Here is a 21,068-nt window from a genome sequence, read left to right on the forward strand (position 1 = left end):
TTTCTACTTTGGTAAGTTATTCTATATATTGAAATTGTGCGTTAATAAATGTCTACAGCTTTTTGTAACAATTAACAACAATTAACGTTTACAATTACGAACCGTCAGTGCTGGGAAGCATAGAATCGCGCGATCTTTCCGTTTCGACAGATCACTGAGAACTGACGATAATATTGACGACAACGTGATACATATCATAATAAGTATGTAACGTCGTGTAAAGGAATTCTCTAAAACCGTTAAAAGGTGCCGTATTTTTCGAATATTAATAGGACATTAAATATAAAATTGTATTTTATTTTCACGTTATATAAAATCATGATTCTTAAGAAGTGTGTAATTAATTATAATATTTAATAATGTTTTTTTCTGTGTAAAGAATTGTTCTTTCTACGCTTATATCACTATTATTGAACATTCTTAATAAGTTAATTTTAAAAAAATTTGAGTTTATCGCTTTATTTTATTAAATATATGTCGCTTTATACAATTTAAAATTTGCAACAGATTCGAATTCGCGACAGAGTGCAATTGTATGTATCGTATGTATGCAATGCTGAAATTATTTTTAAAGTTAAATATTTGTCAATTTATAATTGTGAATATATATACATATATTCAAAAGATTTCGCACGTAGAAAGAAATGATATCTTGGATCTTCGAACTATCGATAGCAGTAAAATTTGGTAGCGAGTCAATTAGGTACTATTTTTATTATTTTTGCATAATGCAAAGCAAATATTGTACAATTCCGAATATTTTCGCGATAATTGATGATATTCGCCATCTCTGTTATTTGTTGCAAGAGATCGAGAAATTCACGCAAAGAAATATGTTCTTCCATTAATTTATCTATTTATCATACGTGCATATATGTATTAATAATTCTTTAGTATCAACTATTCGAGATCTGTCAAATTTGATAACAGCGGAATTTTGAAAAATGTAGTTAAATAGAAACAATATATTTATTAATTATTCTTCTGTAACATTATAGCTTCGACATATTAAAAATTATTTATACAGTGTATATTCTATATTCTATTGATATCGGAGTACTCATTGAGATTTGTTTCAAAATGTTTCAAATATTTGCACATATTAATAATTATATTCATGTAATCGTAAAAATGTTTAATGAACAAGCATGCGTGATGCTTTTTTAAATAAAATTATTAAGTCAATAAAGGCTAGAAATTTGCCAAATATATAGTGTCTCAGTTTGCGCATTTTAATTTAGAACAATTTATCATAGATAAATGATAGAGATATCCGAATTACTTATAATAATTGGAGGGGTAAAAGCCATAGTGATGTAAATCATTATAAAAAATTTGACTTACACCACTATTGGGATCTGACATGGAGGCGGGGCTTATCCAAATATGGCGCAGAACGGCTAACACTTTCTCATATAAAAAGGGTCACTTTCTTCATTTTTAATGCATTTTTCCAAGCTTTGAAATAAATTGCCAAATAAATGTTTGACATGTATGAAGCACTCATTTTGGGATTACGAAAGCAATAAAATCGAACATTTAAAGTTTTTGGAGCCTTATTTTCACAATTGCGAACTGAATAATTAATTTTGCTCGTAGATTTTCAACGCGGAGAATAAAATTCAACATCCATAATAATAAAAATACAACGCAAAGCTGGTAGGACCGCACGCCAAGCCTGTACATACATATGTATGTACAATGCCATGAGATCTGTGAGCCCTGAGTGCTTTCACTTTCGACCACCAGATGTCATAGCGACGAATGTCAGATCCCAATAGTGTAAGTCCCCTTTCAATTAATGATAATAATTAATAATTAATAATTAATTAATAATATTGGTAATTTTAAAATGCTGAAATAATCTTTAACTATATAAAGAAAAAAGAGGAAAGATCGTTTTATATTGAAAAAAAATTAAAGGACTAAATTATATTCGTTAGGAGATCTGACAATCTGAGAGTAGGAAGTAGGAAGCACATTAATCTGTGTGTCTACATACATCATGATAATGCTAATTGTTTTAGTATTAAAATTCTTTTTCGAAATTTTTTAATGGGCCGAATTGGACTTCATGGAGCGATTGGGGGGGAGGGACACGCGCGCCATAATTTACTCCAGAAGAACCGACAGTCGGTACTCGACGGCATCTTATTGATATACGATAATTTACGCGCGCGGTTCAAGTTGAAACTACAGTTCCTAGCCGCCTACGAGATGGCGCCACAATGACCACTCTTCGCCGGAAGCTAGCGCAGGCGGCACTGGCGGCAGTGTCGGTTCTCTGATCGGCTCTCCAGCTCTCCTCAGTAAACAATATGGCCGGTTCGTCGTGGTGCGCGTGTTATGTCGTCCTCGCCGTGTTCGCCGAGTGCCTACGTCCGTGCTGCGAGCGGGGTTAACGGTTCACGGTAAGTGCAAGCCCGAGATTAAGTAATACACCTGTCGAGTGGCATGTGAAGAGACATATCGGAATCGCCGGCGTCCGCGCGACGCGACGACCACGCGAGCGCGCGCGCTCGCGTCTGCGACCGCCGACGATTTTGACCGAGAGGAAATTCGTTCCCGGAAAGCTGAGGAAAAAAAAAGGGAGAGTCGTTCGACGCGATCCGGAGCGCTTCCCCCTCGGAACTCCCGTCGACCGTCCGTCGCGACGGTAACAGGTGTCGTCGCGTCGTATTAACGGGGCGCGAGTGCGCTCGCGAGTGCACGCGCACTCGTGCCCCGTTAAGTCGTGCGGGTAAAAGGTGCGACGTCGAGACGCTTTCCGCGAATTCGCGAGAGAGAGAGAGAGAACCGCTCCTACCATCAATTCACCTTCGACGGACAGGCGCGTTCGTCCGCCCACATCGCGGTTTCGCGATCCTCGCGAACTTGGCCGCGAGTTCCGCTTTTTGCACGCCGGCGACGACGACGGCGCGCGAGAGACGCGCCAGCTCGCGTGGCCGCCGAAGCAACAGGTTTTTTGTACCGAGAAACCGTGCGGCGGCGGCAGCGGCGGCGACGACGACCTCTGCTTCGCTGCGAGATCCGCATCCGTCGCGAGAGATGCGTCGTTGTCGCTAATCGAGAGCCGAGATTTTCAATGTGTTCTGTCAACGTCGTCCGGACGATCGACTTTCAGATCCTGGAGGAACGTATTAAAACACGCGACGGTTTGTTAAAAAGTTATATCTCGTTTCGAACGAGATAGACAATTTATTTATGAAGAACTTTGTTTAATAACTTTGTTAACTGATCTCATTGTTGCGCGAAGTTGAACTAATTCGCGTCAAATAAGCGTTCGTGTACCTCGGGAATGAGGACGCAACGATTGCGAATTTGAAACCACGGGATTTCAAAATTGTAGACAGTTTTACGGAGGAGCGAGAGAGGAGAGAGAAAGAGAAAGAGAGAGTGGTACGCCGCGATCATCGCGGAAAGGGGAATCGCGTCTCGGGGGAGCGCCGAGCGGCGTGTTCCGTACCGCGCGTGAAAAATCACGCTGTGACGTAAGACGCGCTGACCTCAAAATTCGCGCCGCACGCACGTGTGCGCGCTCTTGCCACGTTCTCCGGTCGCTTCTCGCGCGAGAGTTGAGGGATTTCACGACGCGACGTGGAACTCGTGGAAGGGAAACGGAATTGCGACGTGAGAATCGGTATTGGAAGAAAAGAGCGCCGCGCGCAAAGACGTCGCTTCGGAAAATCGGAAAATGCCGCGATTCAGGTTTCATTTGACCTCGTTTCATCATTTACAAACTCAGAGCAGAAATTTGACTCGATGTGCCGAATTATGTAACAATTGATTTATAATTGGACAGCTCAGCGAGAGAAAAAGAAAGAGAGAAAGAGAGAAGTCTTAAAAATTTTATGTTTTCTATGTAGTGTTCTACGCTCTGTAAATTAAAATGAGCATAAAATATGTTACCTCAATTAGGGGTAATGTTATATAATAAACGAGGAAAAATGTACTATTGCATATAATAGGTCTCTAGACATCATCGTCGTGCCTCGTCGTTACCTCCGTAACTTTCATATTAATTAACTTCCTCTAATTCGCGAGATGTAAATTTCATACAAGATCGCGGTTGGAATTATGCTTTTCGCATAATGAAATGAAGGCGATATTCCGAGAAACGATACTTTTACGGCACGCGTGCGATTTGTAAAAAGAAAAAGAAAAAAGAAAAGAAACATGACCGGCAGTTTTGTTCAAGTCAACGAGTCGATATCTTCCTCTCTTTTCCTTGTCAATTCTTCTCTCGGCGATAATTACCGCGGCACTGCTCGGATATCTCTATCCTTTACATTCTCCCTCCTGATTGTGTATTCGTAATATTTACGCGCTCTACCACAGCGACGATAACGTTTTGCGTATAATTATAACTCGACGTTGCTCGTCGAATAATTTGTAAAAATTGTACGCTTTGTAATTGCTACCTCGTGAGCCTAATTGAATATTGCAGATCCGTTTCCCAATTTTACTTACGCCCTCGAGTAATTGCGACACTTCCTCGTGAGGAACGGCACGGTCGCGAAAGAGTTAAACTTCTTCGGGGAAAAGCCGCGTCGCGCCTCTTCGCGTCGCGAGCCGACTCTCTCGCTTCCTCGCGAATGACGTAAGTTGACGCATCGCGGCCTCCTCGTTGCGCTCGTCCGCTAGCTAGTTAATGCTCGGGCCAATGCTAAGATCTCCATTGATTGGTGCCTCAAAAGCGAGCGTCACACCGACACTCTTTAGCGAAAACAGATTGATAAATCGCGGACACGGCAGATTCGCGGGTATTAGTGACACCGCTCGTATTCCCGAAATAACGAGCACTTAACGTCACGCATCATTTTTTTCAATCTTTAACAATCCTCGTCGATATACGTCGTTGAAATAAATTTGAGACATTTTGCGTATATGCAAGTCAATGTATTCTCTTATAAATATTATGTAAATTGCGCGTGCGGCAGTCGCGTCTTGCTCGAGATTTTAATTTGATGCTCAAGACCTTTGATAAATTAATTAAAATTAAATGAAATTAATAAATTAAAAGGACAAAAAGGCAACATAAGCGTCAGACGTGAACGTAGATTTCCATGTATAAATATAAACTTCTGATAAGTACCGGTTTGACATTTCGGAATATTTTCCCGTAGAATGCAGCGACGTGAAAGGCGAACGGCGCTCTCGGAATGATTTTCGGCCAGTGTCTAGGGTATTCCGAAAGCGTCCTCGGTCCGTTTCGCGCAATGGAGATCCTTTCTCTCCGGCGAGGCAAAGACGTCGCACGACCTCGGACTCGTCGGCGTCACGTGCGGTGCGTTCTCGCTGAACAGAGGATACGTCTCGTGCTTATGCAAATCCGTCGTCGCGCAATCTCTGGTCGCCTTCGTCGCGAGCGAATCCTCGAGCGCGCGCGATTTTCGCCGGCAATGACAAGACGCCCCTTTGTTGTTGCCAGGTGAATAATCGCGGTGCAAATAGCGATAAGTGACTCGGGGAATAAAGATCGCGACGACTGGCGCACGCGGGGCAAACAGTCGTCGATCTGTTTAACACGTAATCTCTTCGTAGCCTTGGAATCTGTAGATTACATCTTTTTTCTATTCGCACACTTTCTTTCGATATGTCGCATCGAGGTTTGCAGTACATTGTGTTAGAGTTAACGCAATTAACCGCGTAGGAACAATATAACGATAACTATTCGTAAATCTGTATTTATCATTTCACGCACAATGAGCTGAATTTACGAAATGAATATTACTTTTTACGTAACTTTTTTTCCAACGCGACCGTTCGCGAGCTGATATAGCGTTCATCGCGTCGCGTATCGCTCGGTATAAATACGTCGCCTTATTATCGCCTTATTTTAATGAATAAGACCTGGGTTAAATAATCACAATCGCTTCGATTGTTACTCCGCGTAGTTGAAGAAGTATACGCTATCGTCCGCCTTATCGCGCCTAACGATCGCACGGACAGCATTAGGTCACACACATCGATTCCCTTCACCCCTGGCGTTTTCTGAATAATGGATGCATTTCCATTACTCGTGCGCTCTAGGGGATGTAATTCGCGAAGCGTATATATCCCGCTGTCGTTTTCGCACGGCCTGTCAACAGGCAACAAGATTCCCCGCGACGAAATCGTGACGATACGTTTTGCCCACGCGACATCACACATTACCTGACAAGTGTTCTCTCTCTCGTCAAGTAATATCGCTCTATAATTATCTTACATACTTAAACGTTAATTACTATAACGCGAGGTCGTTAACGCGCGTGCACGTGGTAAAGTTTGATAATTCATCGTTGTTCCTACCGTCGTTTTCTTTTAAGCGACAATTAAACGTCGAGTATCTTGTATTTATCTTTGTTATCATCGATCTTTCTTTATTTCCCTTTGGACTCTTATTTTTCGCGCTAGTTATGGAAGTGAATTATTCATTTTTTTAAACTTGCGATTCTAAGAGCTATACGAGGCGATATCTCGATTGTTTATTAGGATTGTTTATTAGTTTTGACGTCTCCAAGAATGGCCCGGCCTCGTAAACTGTTTTACCACGGTGCTCGAATGATCGATACGTCGAGATCAGCCGATATTGCGGAGATTTGTGCGCGAGAAAACGAGAATGTTACGTCTCGCATAGTTATCAGAAATATGAAGGCCGCGATTGCGATTTGCAGCGTAACGAGCATAAAACGCGTCACGCTGTTTACATTTTCGAGGAACGAAATGGCGATTTATCTGATTTATATCTGACACGGAAGTTGATTTACGAATTCGTCGAGCATCCTCTCGTATCTTGTAAGATATATGCTGGAATGTTCGGCGTGCTCTCAGAGATTGCCAAACGTAAAAGGGTACGATTTTTTTATCCTTTTTAAAGTCTATAATATAGATGATAAATTTTTATTGTAAAGTATACTCAATTGTGATAAGCTATTCAATTTCATAATATCTCGATCCAGTAATCTTGACGATCAACTTCACACGCAAGTGTTACGTTGGATTTTAATATCAATTGGAAAAATTTTCGTGGCTATATAGTTTTTCTGCATTGATAGCAACCGCAAAAGCATTGTTTTAATGCTTTTCTTTCGTTTAGCGATATGAAAGTTTTAACGTCTGCGCTGTACGTACTTTCACACTCGAGTAAAAGGAACGATGAAAGCAGGCAGTCGTTGGCAGTGACGTAGTTCAATCACTTTCTCATGTCTACTATCGGCCTTGACCATCATTAAAAGGTCGGCGAAACAGACAAAAGTCTCTTCTAGAGGACTTAACTCGCGATGTATTTTTCATTCACAACTACCAAGCACCGCAACTTCCTTGAATATATTTTTCACGTGAGAACAACGTGGGTAATTTAACAATTGTTTAATTGCTTCTTGTTAACCCGAGATATATTCAACGGCCTGTCTTGAGTTTGAAACGAAGAAAGAGCGCGTCGTTGTGTAAAGTACTACGTAAGAAAACGTGCTTTCCTTCTTATGTACCTTTACCCGCTTATTTTATTGCTCAGCACAGAGCCCGATAGTATCTTCATACGTATTACAGCCGTTAGATAAATCGCGAGATATTCTCGAATGCGCGAGAACGCAGAAGACGCATTCTGTCAAACGTAAAAATAACTTTCTAGAGATACTCCGCTTTATCTTCAAGGACGTTCCTTAGAAATTCTTACCGATATGTCACGAAACGGAAATGGTTTGGAACGAGACGTACTCCTCTTTCGTAAAACATTGTCCACGGTCAAACAAATTGAGGTATCGAATTTTTTTTTCATACTTTTAATATATACGAAACCGCGAGGCGTGGCTTCACGTCTCGTGGTCGTCTTTTAAATTACTTGCTTTTAATAATTATAGCTTTTGCCGCATTATGATTATCCATTTTGTAAGCCATTTTGTAAGCTACATAGTCGTAAAGTGCGGTTACACAGAGAGACAGGATGCGTATGTAACCATGCTTGCTTGCCGTTATCTATAGAACGAATAACGTAACAAGTAACAACCGAGTGAATGTTCATGGCATCATAGCTCGCGGAGTTCTCGTCGATGGCAGCGAGCTGCCTCGTTCTACCAATTTTCAATGTCGCGAACCTTTTAACTCGACTCGATGATCTTGCGTGTTGCGTTCTTTATGTAACCGTCGATTATGGAGCGTCTCAGATTGAATAGGTTTCACAAATTGTTCAATTAATTTGGAATTTGTCTTTCTTTTTTTTTCTTAAAGCGAGAACGTTGAAGAAATTTAGATCTTTAATACACAATTTATAAAATTTTATAATCAAGCGAGATATCAAACCTTATCAAACTTTAGATCAAACATACTGTGAGGCTATCGAACGGTATCTCTATATATGTGATACCCGGAATATATATCACACCTGTTTTAAAAATATTAAATGAAATTTACACGTGTCGACATACAATAATCGTATGAACGAAATTAACTTTCTTATCGCCTTTCCTGAAAAAAAGAAGCTTTATAGTCTTTATACCCGTCTCGTTCTTTCGCGAGAAATCTTGACGTCGCCTAGCACAATGAAGATATCGATCTCACGTCGGAATTCATTAAATTCGCGTGGTACGTGGTACGCATCGATAAACATTTCATCTACGATAATGAAAGTCGAGATAGAATCTACTATCAACGGCACCGTGAATATTATTAAGACATCGATAGAGTAGCACAACAATGACAAACTTTTTACTGGTTGTTAAAATTATTAATTTTTTTTACTAATTTCTCTTCCATATAAGCGCAGCGTCCACTTTCACAAAGTAAATAATTAAACTCATAAAGAATGAATTAATAAAATATTTCTATAATATATACTTGGTAGTTTGTAACTAATTTATTAATCTTTTTGTTATAATTAATAATATTGCATTATCTAGTTATTGAGCTTATTATTTATTACAAATTTTTTTAAATACGTCTTTTATTTATTGATATTTTCGTTTAATCGCGTTTGGCAGTGAAAGTATCTCTTACCAGGCGCTATAATCGCGAGCTCTCGTACGCTTTCGGTGCACGCGCACTTGGACGACGCATTCCGTTCGTAGATAAACGTGACTGGCATCATTAGTCTCATGGAATCAATTAGCGGAGCGGCCGACCGGGGTCTCGCGATAACCAGTGACGAATACCGATACCCGATTGTGCAACATTTGCAGTTAGCCACTACTGTATGCGTTATAGCGACCGGATCCGTTACTTTTCAACAGTCGCAGCGGAGCGATTTGTGTGCAAAAATAACGCAAATTTTATTATTAAAATATTAATATATTAACTATACTAATAGGTGCCTTGTATAATTAATTCCGCTGTCCTGGTCTAAGAATCTTTTAGTCAATGCAATTTTCTTTCTGCGAAAGAAATGGAAAAGAAAAAAAGATTTTTTATATAAAACATAATTAGAAAATTCTATCTTTTTATTCAATCTTTAATGGACTTTCACAAAATTTTTATTGGAATTTATGCAAGCGGTAATGTAAAAAAAGATTTTAGTTTGGATAATATAATTATTTGATTTTTTTTCCTATAATAAATGAAACAGAACCAATACGAATCTTGCGCAATTAATTAGAGTAGATCCAATTTTCGCAAAAATTTTTACTGTAAATTCTTTACAGTGATTTTAATAAAGATACTTATTAGCATCAAAAGTTAAATCGATTATCGATTTAAGTATGTGGAGTTACTGTTTCAACAAAAAGCTGTGTTTGACGACCAACAAATAATCAACGCGCAGTTTATTGAGTTGAAAAAAGTATACAAAATTCACACATAAATATTATTATTAGGTTACCAAGATCCAACCCGACTGAAAATAGCATTTTCTTTAATTAATTGTATTTTTTTTCTATGTTCAAAAATGACTACTGAAGTAGTATTCACGTTTTCTCTAAGATATCTTATGCCTCGGGAGGAAAAGACATCGTATCACTTCGTCTAATCGCGATAAGATATCGGTCAAATAGAACCCCACGTGTACAATATTTTACGATTTTCCTGTTGAAAGTAGGATGCGGCTTCTCGATATTTTAATCGCAATTTAATTATCTAGTCTCGCTCAATAATTGATTCGACAGAAATATGCGGCTTATTTTTCTCGAATCTGACGATTGAGAGAAACAGGTGTGCCAGTGTTTACTAACGAATAGTAGCGTAATTTTGTCACGTAGCTCTCGTTTGTTAATCGACCACCTGTCGAGTAGTATTCTTAAAATCATAGAAACATCTGTCAAATCCTTTCGCGACCGATTTTACATTCAAAGCGATATCAAACAAATGCATATAATCTGGAACGCGTTATTCCTTAACTCCATTTTTATTCCACTTATTTATTTTTTTTCAAAAAGATCTTTTTTTATTGCAATTTCTAATCGCCGTACAAAAAGAAATCGTAAGATCATTCCGTGAGATATAATTTTCTATTCTGTTAATGCTGCATGGAACTTTTATCATCCCATCGACGATTTATCTTATCAGGCTAGGTGGCACACCTCTCTCTCTCTCCACCGAATCCTCGTAAATATCACGAATAATCTACATTGAGAGAGAAATTGTGCATTGTCATTTCGAGCACCAAAATGGATGGCCACTGTATTATGCATCTAATCTTAAGGTTAAATCATCGCGGTTCAATGAAATACACATTTAGAATGTAAGCATAAAAAGTGCGTAGTGTCAGAGATATTATTTGCTGTTACGGTTTCTAATTACGCTCAATCTTCTTCCCCGAGTGTCGTATTTGATCTTCGCGGACATTCACGCGGAAATCTACGCGCAAATATTAACACGTGATGTACTTAAGATACAGAACAGGCGTAATTCACTATAAACACTTTTGTTTGAGCTAACAAATTTTATGAAGCAAAGTCTGTACTTTTTTTTCTCTTTGTTTCATGTTCTCTGTTTCGAAAAATGTGTGCGAGCAGAGCTCATTAAAATATTATTAATATATAACATATATAATGCATTTTGCATTAAGAAAATTGAATTTAAAAAAACAAAACATTATTATCTGATTAGACATTAGATTGTATAATATTTTATGCAAGCTGATTTTTATTAAGATACATAATTCTTAATTGCATTGCAGCATTAGCATTTCGCAAATTATCGATGAAGTTTTTATTGCGATAAAAGCACATTAAAAATTATCATGTCAGTGAAATCTCATGTTCAATCTTTATTCGTGACTAAATTAATAGCACTTGCGGAAACTTGCCTCTGCGAGAATCCCTTTAACATTTGAAACAATAGCGAATTATTTTTAAAATATTGTCTACTTAAAATCCATTATGCTTAATATTTGTTATTAGCATCTAATATATTTAAAATGACCAAAATACAATATCAACATGACTAAATAACTTCAAAGAACCTTCGCGCTATCTTTAAACAAGCATATCGAAATGGTGGAATGGATATGCTTTACATATGTCTCTTTGTACTGCAAAGAACCTATCTACTTTATTTTTATTATCGATATTATCGATGTTACATGAGAGGAAAAAGAAAGAGAAAACATTCAGATGATTTTCCATTTGCATTAACTGCACGTTGAAAAGTCGCTGGTATAAAATTAATTTACGCGCAGTAGTAAATCCCGATTTAAATCCGACGTATCGCGTGGACTTTAAACATATCGATGGTAACAACACTGGATATTGTGACTCTTTACAACCAAATTTATGGCTATTTTTTAGACGTTATTGATAATTTTCTGAACTCGATGACGAATCAACTTGTGGTCGCAAAACTGTTGACGTGATTTCGACAGAATTTTATTTTTTTATTTTTTACCTTCCAAGTGTTTGTATACATACATGTGGAAAATATTATTAAATTTTAAACAGTTTTTCGATTAAAGTTATTTTCCGTTGATAAGTAATGTTTATCTGACTGCTCTGTTAAGATTGTTAGTATATATAAATCTGCTGTGTATCTTTTGCGGTTGCCTTATTCTTCTGATGCTAATCTTTCGTTATCGTGTAATAAAGAAACCGCAGGTTAGGTCGCATTTAACTTGAATAAACGTGAGTTAAGCTAAATGGGACAATACCTATCATTGGCTGCCGCACCCTTCCTATCTCCGGCCCTACCCTTTCGGTCATCACACAGGGGGTTATCCCGGTTACTTTGAAAATCGCCGCTTTCTATAGGAGCTAATATTCCTGCATTACCGCAGGATCTTTATTGACCACAGTCACGGATGGCAATTTGAGACTTTTTGATTACGTGCGATATAGATACCACAGCATTTGGACCTATATTGGACCCATATATAAAATGTTTTTATTGTATAAAATCTATAAGCTTACACGAATTAATATACTATATCGAAGTTAACTCTTTAGATTAAAATTAAAACTCGAACGTATTCTAGCGGTGTAATTATTCGTATTCAAAAGGGATTGCTGTAAGTCGATTGGTGGATCTTGGAAATAATATGAATTTATTTGAATAAAATAAATTAATAATAATTAATGTTAATCACGCGTTATAATAAATCAATCAAATAGTAAATCAAAATTAATAATAATACAGTTGTGATAATTAAAATGTATTTTGGAAGCAAGTAAACGCACTGTAACTTACAAGAGCGCGATTTTCAGGGTAGACGAGCGATTCGCTATTATTAAATCGCGATTGATCTATTCCTGTGACGCATCGACGGCTTACTTTACAAACCGTATTATAGAGGTTTCGCGTATACATATAGACTTACGCGCCGTCGCGACGGATGATCGACCCGCTGTCTATAAATCGTGCAATTAGGGATGGATAGACTGCCACTTTTCCTCGCCGACGCGCCGAGGTGCTATTTACTATGCAAATGAAGCAATTCGGTGGCAAGTCTCCATTCTCTCGTCGTAAAGCAGCTGGACTATCACGTTATCTCGCGCAAAATATCAGGGCGGAGGCGATGTCACGTTGCAAGGTCGCGATGTAATATGAACGCGTGAGAGACGTTGGAGGCACGCCTTCGTTATACGCTTGCACAACAGATATTTAACTGTGCATTAGTTTCATTAATCGTTCGACATTGTGTTATCGACATTTTATTCGCGCCGATCGTAGACTCCACTAATTTTGAGGACAAATTACCCCTCGCAAAATCACTCTTGCTAGTTCGCGAGCGTGCCTTTTATAATACGTGCTACATTGTTAAATATTAAAGAATAAAATTTAAATCAATACGTTGAATTAAATAACATTTTGTTACTTTTAACTACTATGTATGTCGAAATTTATTATTTTAATACAAAACAGTATTATTTTACCTCTATTGATTTAGTTAAATTAACGACATATTGAGTAGGAGCAGTGGCGACCTATATAGGAATGGTTAAAAACGACTCAAATTGAATATAATTTGACACTATGAATTTAACAGTGTGTATATATATATATATTATATATGTAATGAATGTATGTGTGTATGTTTGTCCGCTATGCAAATCTACAGTTTTTAAATTAGAACAACCAAATTTGGTATACTATCTCATGATACTCTAACTTAGACCGTAGAGGGTTTTGGGAAGGAGTCTGAGCCCGGGGACAAGGGGCCCTCATACAAAATTGTCTAAGAAAGATCCCTTTTTTCAAAACAAATTTTTTCAGGATAAATATTACTATTTGGGGAAAAGAAGGAAGAGCTTTTGAGCCCGCGCGAAGCGTATTATATATATAGATATATATAATATGGATGTAATTTTAGTATTATACAAAAATTTATTTGTTTAAACATATTAAAAAATTTATTTAAGTTAGTGTAATTGGTCGGTGTAATTTAATTAACCAATACTTATATCACATTAATTATATTATTTTAATATTCCGAACATCGACTATGTTACTGCGGCAATACCATTTAAATATGTATATATTCTGATATTTGCACATCTCACATTATTATAGAGGGAGGGTTAATACTGCAGACATTATCGCGTGCGAGAGATCGGTGTAAATATTATTATATTATGTAATAACGCTCTATCGTCGTATATTGAATACGTGTGCACAGACCATAAGAGCGAGAGCTAGTTGATCTACTCGCTATACTTTTGTATTGTATACATATATCGCATCGATTGACCTGCTATTACGTATGAGAGGGTATAGTATTTAACGACACATGAATATTCACTATGATTCTGAAAATCCTGCGAGATATAATATTTTAGACACTAGGCTAAACGTTTGTTTTTCACGCATGCTCTGTCAAGTAAAAAAACTGTAAATTATCGATTATCATCTTCCCGTTATTTAAGCCATTCGTGTGATTAAAAAGCGGATCGATACGCTAGGAACATACATGGTTTTCCCGCATATTTAACTTTCGCCGTGTGTTGTTAACGATGTTTCATTTAATCGTTTACTTTATTATCTTTACTTTATAATAACGGTAAAGACCGATACGCGCTTTTGTTGAATAACTCTTCCGTAACATTTGCTCTAATTGATATAACTAGTACCTTACGCAACTAATTGCACGTTGGAAAGGTCACGACTGAGAGAGTCACACTTACAAATTAATAAAATTGACGATGTGTAACAAGCTTGCACAAGGCTAATCCGGCCTTTTTGTGTAGATCGCGTGCTTATTTTCACCTGTTTCTGTTACATCATAAATCACATTTTTTGGAAAGAATAAATGATTGCGATTCTCAAGTCCGACGACACTTGGCTTAATTGAAACGGCTCCGTTCTTTGTCAGACAAATGAAACTGTCGTGGCGATGATGTATCATCTTCGTTGTGCCCGACGCGCCTTTCCTGATATAATACCCGAAACACGTGTGACCAAGAAACCTCTGACATCGTCGAGATTTCCATTAGCCTTTTTCATTACGCGACTTCCAATTACTCTCTATCTCTACCGAATTGTTCGTAAATATTATATATCAGCTCGCTGAATAATACAGCTGTGGTGTTCGCGGACATTTCCGGAGAACTTAATTATCAACTCGCACAAGTGGGACGAACTCGGTGTCACGATACGTGGAGTATCTAATCCCAATTAGTGAAATTAATGTGCCATCAGCACGCATATATATATATATATATATATATAAATAAAATATATATATATATAAAATAAGGTGACATTATACGATAAATTACGAAGGTTGATTAAATTAATCTTTTTTTTTTAACGTTGGGAGATAAAGTTCCTTCTTTGGTTTTTTTCTTTATTTCAATATTCTTTCATCAATGTTACCAATGCGTTATAGCACCCGTGAGATTAAAAAAAAAAAAAATATATATATACAACGTTGACGCCTACTGCTTCAATATTGGACATGCCATAATATTTGGGACAATGCCGGGCAAAATGTCGCGGATTGGCATTTCTAAAATGTCAATCGTGTCATGCATTAGCATGGTTAAGAATGGTATTTCAGCACTTTGTTACTCTCAGTGACCTAGCTTCGATTTTTTTGTCCGAGATGCTTTTGTGTATCACAGTAACCTTGTTTATCGCTTAATCTTTTCAAATGTTCCATCTGCACCTACTGAAATATTACATTTATTTTTTCGCAGCATTTTTCTACATGGAAAATATGCAAAATTTAACTGAAAGAACTGTAATTATGATGAATTTGTAATTGTCTTTTTTTAGTTTCGCACGATTTACCAAATCTTATAAAATTATATTATATACTAGTCTATGAGATTTTATTTGACTTTATGTGTTAATTGGATTTTGAGATAATTTTTTTTCTGCCAAAGGAGTTTATTTCTCGATACTATTATCGCATGACGACTATGACAAAAAATAAAAGGCTTAATGTCTGTTGCAAACAAGAGATACACCTAATAATTCGTCTTTATTTAACTCCATTTAAAATATCGTCACATCGAATGCGGATCATGTTAATTAAAGCTTTGTCTTATTTTCTCTTATATTTTTATTTAAATAATTACTTCCTATCTTCAACAATGCGTTTAGAATAATCGATTATTTAATATGTTAATTGTATCGTTCCATTGTATTCGTTAATTGGTTTGACTTTTCGTTAATCAGATAATTTTCTGCCAAAGAGTTTATTTCTCGATACTATTATCGCACGGTGACTATGGCAAAAGATAAAAGGTGTATGTCTTGTTGCAAAAAAGAAATGAACCTATAATTTTTCTCCATTTAACTTTATTTAAAATATTATTATAGTCATATCGAACGCGAATTATGTTAATTAGAGCTTTGTCTCATTTTTCTCTTATATTTTGTTTAGATAATTACTTCCTAATTACTTCCTAATTACTTCCTATTTTCAACAATGCGGTTAGAATAATCGATATTATTTAATACGTCAATTGGATCGTGTGTGTTCCGTTAACTGGTTCTCTGATAACCGTCCTGTTGTAAGAGGCTCGCGGCGGTTTCCACCGTCGTGGAGGCCGATGTCGCGACGCGCGGTGCCGCGATTCCAGCCTTGCTTGGCCGCCTTCAATCGTCCGTCCCATCAGTGCCCCGTCAGTGCCCCGTCAGTCGAGTACGGCGCGCGCCTCCGAACGGTCTGGCCTATCGCGTGTATACGGCGTCGAAGAGCGGAGTCACTCCGTCGGATCGCTCTCGGCACGAGCCGTTGTGACACGCGATCGACACTCCGCCGCGCCTAACGTACGTGACCGGACGCGTGGAGCAGTGACGAACGATAAGTCCAAGTGCTTTTCCCGTTCGTGAACCGCGTCATTGTCAATTTTAGCCGAAAGAAAACGACTGGGATTTGACAAGCAGATTCGCCGACGAACAAACGCCGCGGGTTTCGCGAAGCGACTGATAACCTCGCTGGGATTTACGCTGCAAATATCGAGGAACGTTATCGTACCGCTTTGCCGGGGATTTTTATACTTGGGACGATAGAGAGAAACGAGAAGAGCACCGACCGGGTCTCTCGACTGACCGCTCAAAGCTTGCGGCGCTTTTCTAATCGGCGCGAGCAAGGTCACTTTTTCGAGTGGCGTGTGTCTGGTGATATCGGCAAACCGTTTTACAACGATAATCGGGGTGCCGTTTTCTTCGCTCCGTTTCTCGTCACCCTTTAAATTCTCGCGCTGTGCGAGAAACAGGTTCGACAACGAATGATTCCTCTTCTCGCGACGCGAAAGATTTCTCAAGCTCTCGAGCGAGCTCATCCTCGACGTTGATCGCTCGATCGAAGATCTTCCCGCGACCTTGACCCCGCGGGGGGGAAGTTCAATCGATCGTCGCGAGCGCGCGCCAAGTCCTGATCACGTGGAGTATCGATAAATATCGTGTATCGAGGAGAGAATGGTGTGACGGTGTGAGGCGAGGACGAGTCGGCAACGACGCGGCGACGGCGGCCGCGCCGAGGACGTTCAACCGCGAGCGAAAAGTTTCCGCTGGGAATTCCACCATGGCGCGATGCCGCGGCGATTACGTAGACAAGAGCAGTGATCGGAGAAAGGCACTGATTGATTGAGACTCGGGGATCGCGCCGCGGTTTGCTGTCTATCGTGTGGGTGAAGCGAGGAGGAGCGTGTGCGAAGGGCGAAGTTTTCTTCCGACGGTCACGAAGAGCGAACGCGCTAAATGAAAGTCTTACTATGCCAAGATATGACGACGAGGAGCCGTCTGCAAGGTGAGCGTGTTCGTGATCTCGCCTATCGCTTTCGTGCGGAACACCTGACGCAAAAGGAGAAATGTTATAAGAATGGATTTGCATTTATTATTGCGATACATATAACACCCAATTTCTACTTCTTTTTAGATTCCAGTGTAGGGTTTTTACTAACTATTTAATTTTTACGGTATATAAGGAATGATTATAGGAAACAAACGTATTTTGATGTATTCGATCTACTCGAGGAATTAAAACGATTTTTTTCTTACAAGCTAAATGGCAGCTTTGGAATATTATAATAAAAAATGACAAAACTATATTTCTATAATTAGATTAATTTTCTTTTAACAGGAACTTTTTGTATAATGTATAGCTATTATAATATTTAACTTGAAGAGTTTGAAAACTGAAGACAATTATGTTGCTCCGAATTGTGTGGAAAGATGAGTTTAGTTTTTAACAAGGAATACATCTCGCTTTATTAATTACACGCGCCTATTACCGAATATTCCACGCCTTATAGAAACACTCTCGGTATTAACCGAATAAAATTATTCTCGTACTTGTATTTTAAAAGTAAAGATGAATTTGTACGAAGTAGCTAAATTTGCTCGTGTTTTGTAAAAATGGCTTTGTATAAAAAAAAATCGAATTTACTCGTGAATTAAACGATTTATTCTCGCCATGTTCCGAGGACGACGAGTTGCACGATGTTGCTCGTGGCCACTGAACGATCAATGAAGATGACGTTACAATGTCGTTTGTGTCGCGCGATACATTACTCTTTCTTGGATGCTCATGCACGTTTCTTCTATGGACAGTTAGATATACGTACGAGAGGCGTGAGTTTACGTAAGGATCGCGAGCGGAGACCGCAGATCGTCGCATAAGATTCACGATTGTAGTCTGGCCGTATATAATTGTCTCTTAATTATTACATTGAATAATAAGCGGAACTTCGTATTCTCTTACTCTATATTATGCTATTCGTTCTCTTTTTCTCGGAGGCTATAGATATTGCTACGTAATACCGATCCCAGCTATACGATTACGCGTTACACAACTTATAAATGAAAATTGATTTATTGATAGACGCGTATATAGAGAATTGAGAGAATGACCGTAACATTTTCAAAAAGGAAAATTGCTCCATATTTCGAGACGCAATTACGCACTCCGTCAATTTCGGGAACAGCCTGCAAAAGTCTGATCTCTTCTGCAAAGGTCATGATCGGAGCTTGGATATTTGGGGAATAGCAATCAATCCGTGGAAAAGTCAACAGCGATTCTGGCCGAACGCCAGTCGTGATTTCACCAATGTGCGTGCATCGGATCGCTTATCTTCTCAACGAGCTTTCGTTATTCGCGCGAGATGTTTTCGTTTCATGAAAAAAGAAGCATTGTAATCTCCTCCACGTACTTTGTTCATATTTTTGGCACTTTCCGCATATTTCCGAAATGACGATTTCAGAAACTTCGCTCTCGAGTGAGTTCTATACAAAAGCGAATTTACAGGTTCTTCTTTAAATCTTAAATTATAATTTTTACGCAATAAGAATTTTTTTTGTATGTAGGCGTTACGTGAAGTCTTATGAGTTACGTAAGCTAGATGTTATGAAATGATATGCTAGCAAACGATAATATTAAAATTACGTACAAGAGAATCGTCATATTCTTACGCATAAAAAAACGATTTTCTCGTGAATTTGAATGTCTAGTATGTTTCTTCGTTGTTTGCTCGAGGAAGTATGATTTACTACCGGTTCTGCGACTGGCAATTTCTAAGACCCGACTCAGATTTCAGGCTGCGTGCACTCGACTTTTCGCCTTACGAACGTGCCGATTGCATGTCGCGGCACTCGACATGACGAAGTTGAGTTTTCCTAAATATATATGGTCAGAGCAGGCTGCGTAATAATATTGCGTCTTTCAACGGGCGTCTGCTTTAGTGTAACGATGTGCAACGGTGCACACGTCGATGAACCGTGAAAATGACAACTCAAATAATGTCTTTACGATGTTTGACACCGATGCCCCTCTCCAATATTCCTACTCCCACAACTATGAACTATCTTTGGCCAATAGTTGCGTAATTGAACGTCTAATCTTAAGCTGGTATCTCATGGCCGTTGCAATCGTTATAATTATTTACGAATAATCGCTGAAAGTTTTTTCCTCGCGACATATGTTCTTATGGAGAGAAGTTTGTACGTTAAGAAAAAATTATTATTAATTTTTTAAAATTTGTATGAAAAAGAATAGAAAAAAGAACATAGAAAAGAAGTGGAAATAAGAACTTTATCACAATTGATATTTAAAATGCGCTTGATACTTAAATTACGCTACTTTTAATATAAACTGATGATTAAATTTTATATAAAAATTTATCTGCATTTGATAATGGACATTGGAGGGTTTCTGGATATAGGAGTAGTAGAGAAAGAATGTGGTCAATTAAGACCTGATAGAACTTGGACCTCAGCCAAACTGAGAAATATAAGGAATGCCATGTGTGTGTGTAACTACCTATCGCGTTAAAATGATATTTATGTTTCGATATTATATAAAGAAAGTATGCGAAGTATTCACATAAAATTGCAATACGTAATTACGATGACAAAATAACGTAATAAAACGGTCGAAGATTCGGAGTGCGCACATGCATCGTCGCAATATAGGCGCGCGCAAACAGGTGGTAAATGCATTGCAATATGCATGCACTCCTGCATGAGACTCTCGAGTCTTTAGTAACAATATGGGCAGTTCATACACGAGTCACTTCATCATACATTCATCGCTTCTTGAGATAACTAATGAGAAATGAAAATGCGAATTAATCCATTCTCTTTTCGATGATTTATATGTTTTGTGATTTCTCGTGGATACATTTTTAGGTCTGATATCTTTTAATAATTAATACGTAATAATTTAATTGCAAAAATTTTTTTGATATCAGCAAACAACATTAATTTTAAATAAAAATATTTATACGTCTTTTGAGTTGACGAAACTAGCAGCATCGGAAAAAATGACTAGCGATAAGTGGGGAACGCACGTTTGTATAATAATAATTGAAGATTGCTGGTATTGATGCCAAAATCTTCGGGTGAAATTGTTAGTATATTTTTGCGATATAATTATTGAAAATATATAAAATTAATATTTTTGTGCGTATATTCTCTCTTTCTTTCTCAGTCGCGTGATGTGGACTTTTAATGTGAAACAAAACGATGAATAAGCGTGCGTTTTATATTTTAGTTACTCATGGTATATGACGAGAGGAGATAATAATCCATGCTATTATACTTATGTGCTGTGCGCATTTCAGCATAATCATATCAAACTTATTTATATTTAAACTCGATTACTCATTTCATATTCATGATTATATCATATTTATATAGAAGTCTACGTTCTCGTTTTCCGGTATCTTTTCCTCGCCTACGCTCTGAACCGTTAAAAAGTCACTCATCGAAAGGACGAGCGA

General features: G+C 38.0%; 1 protein-coding gene across 2 annotated transcripts in view; it reads left to right on the forward strand.

Annotated features, from left to right (window-relative positions):
- Positions 1–2,197: 2,197 nt before the first annotated feature.
- Positions 2,198–21,068, forward strand: part of Atp8b (ATPase phospholipid transporting 8B) — a 53,888-nt gene continuing 35,017 nt past the window's right edge. The window contains exon 1 of one of the 2 annotated variants that reach the window (XM_071703225.1): positions 2,198–2,411. The gene's annotated coding sequence lies outside the window, so the exon portion shown is untranslated. Of the gene's footprint in view, positions 2,412–16,477; positions 17,600–21,068 lie in introns of those variants that run through there. The other variant, XM_071703224.1, reaches the window with a different exon arrangement.

This window comes from Temnothorax nylanderi, unplaced genomic scaffold (assembly GCF_030848795.1).
Source record: "Temnothorax nylanderi isolate EJ_2023f unplaced genomic scaffold, tnyl_v1.0 TNYL_tig0034_pilon, whole genome shotgun sequence".
In the NCBI taxonomy this organism is placed as follows: domain Eukaryota; kingdom Metazoa; phylum Arthropoda; class Insecta; order Hymenoptera; family Formicidae; genus Temnothorax; species Temnothorax nylanderi.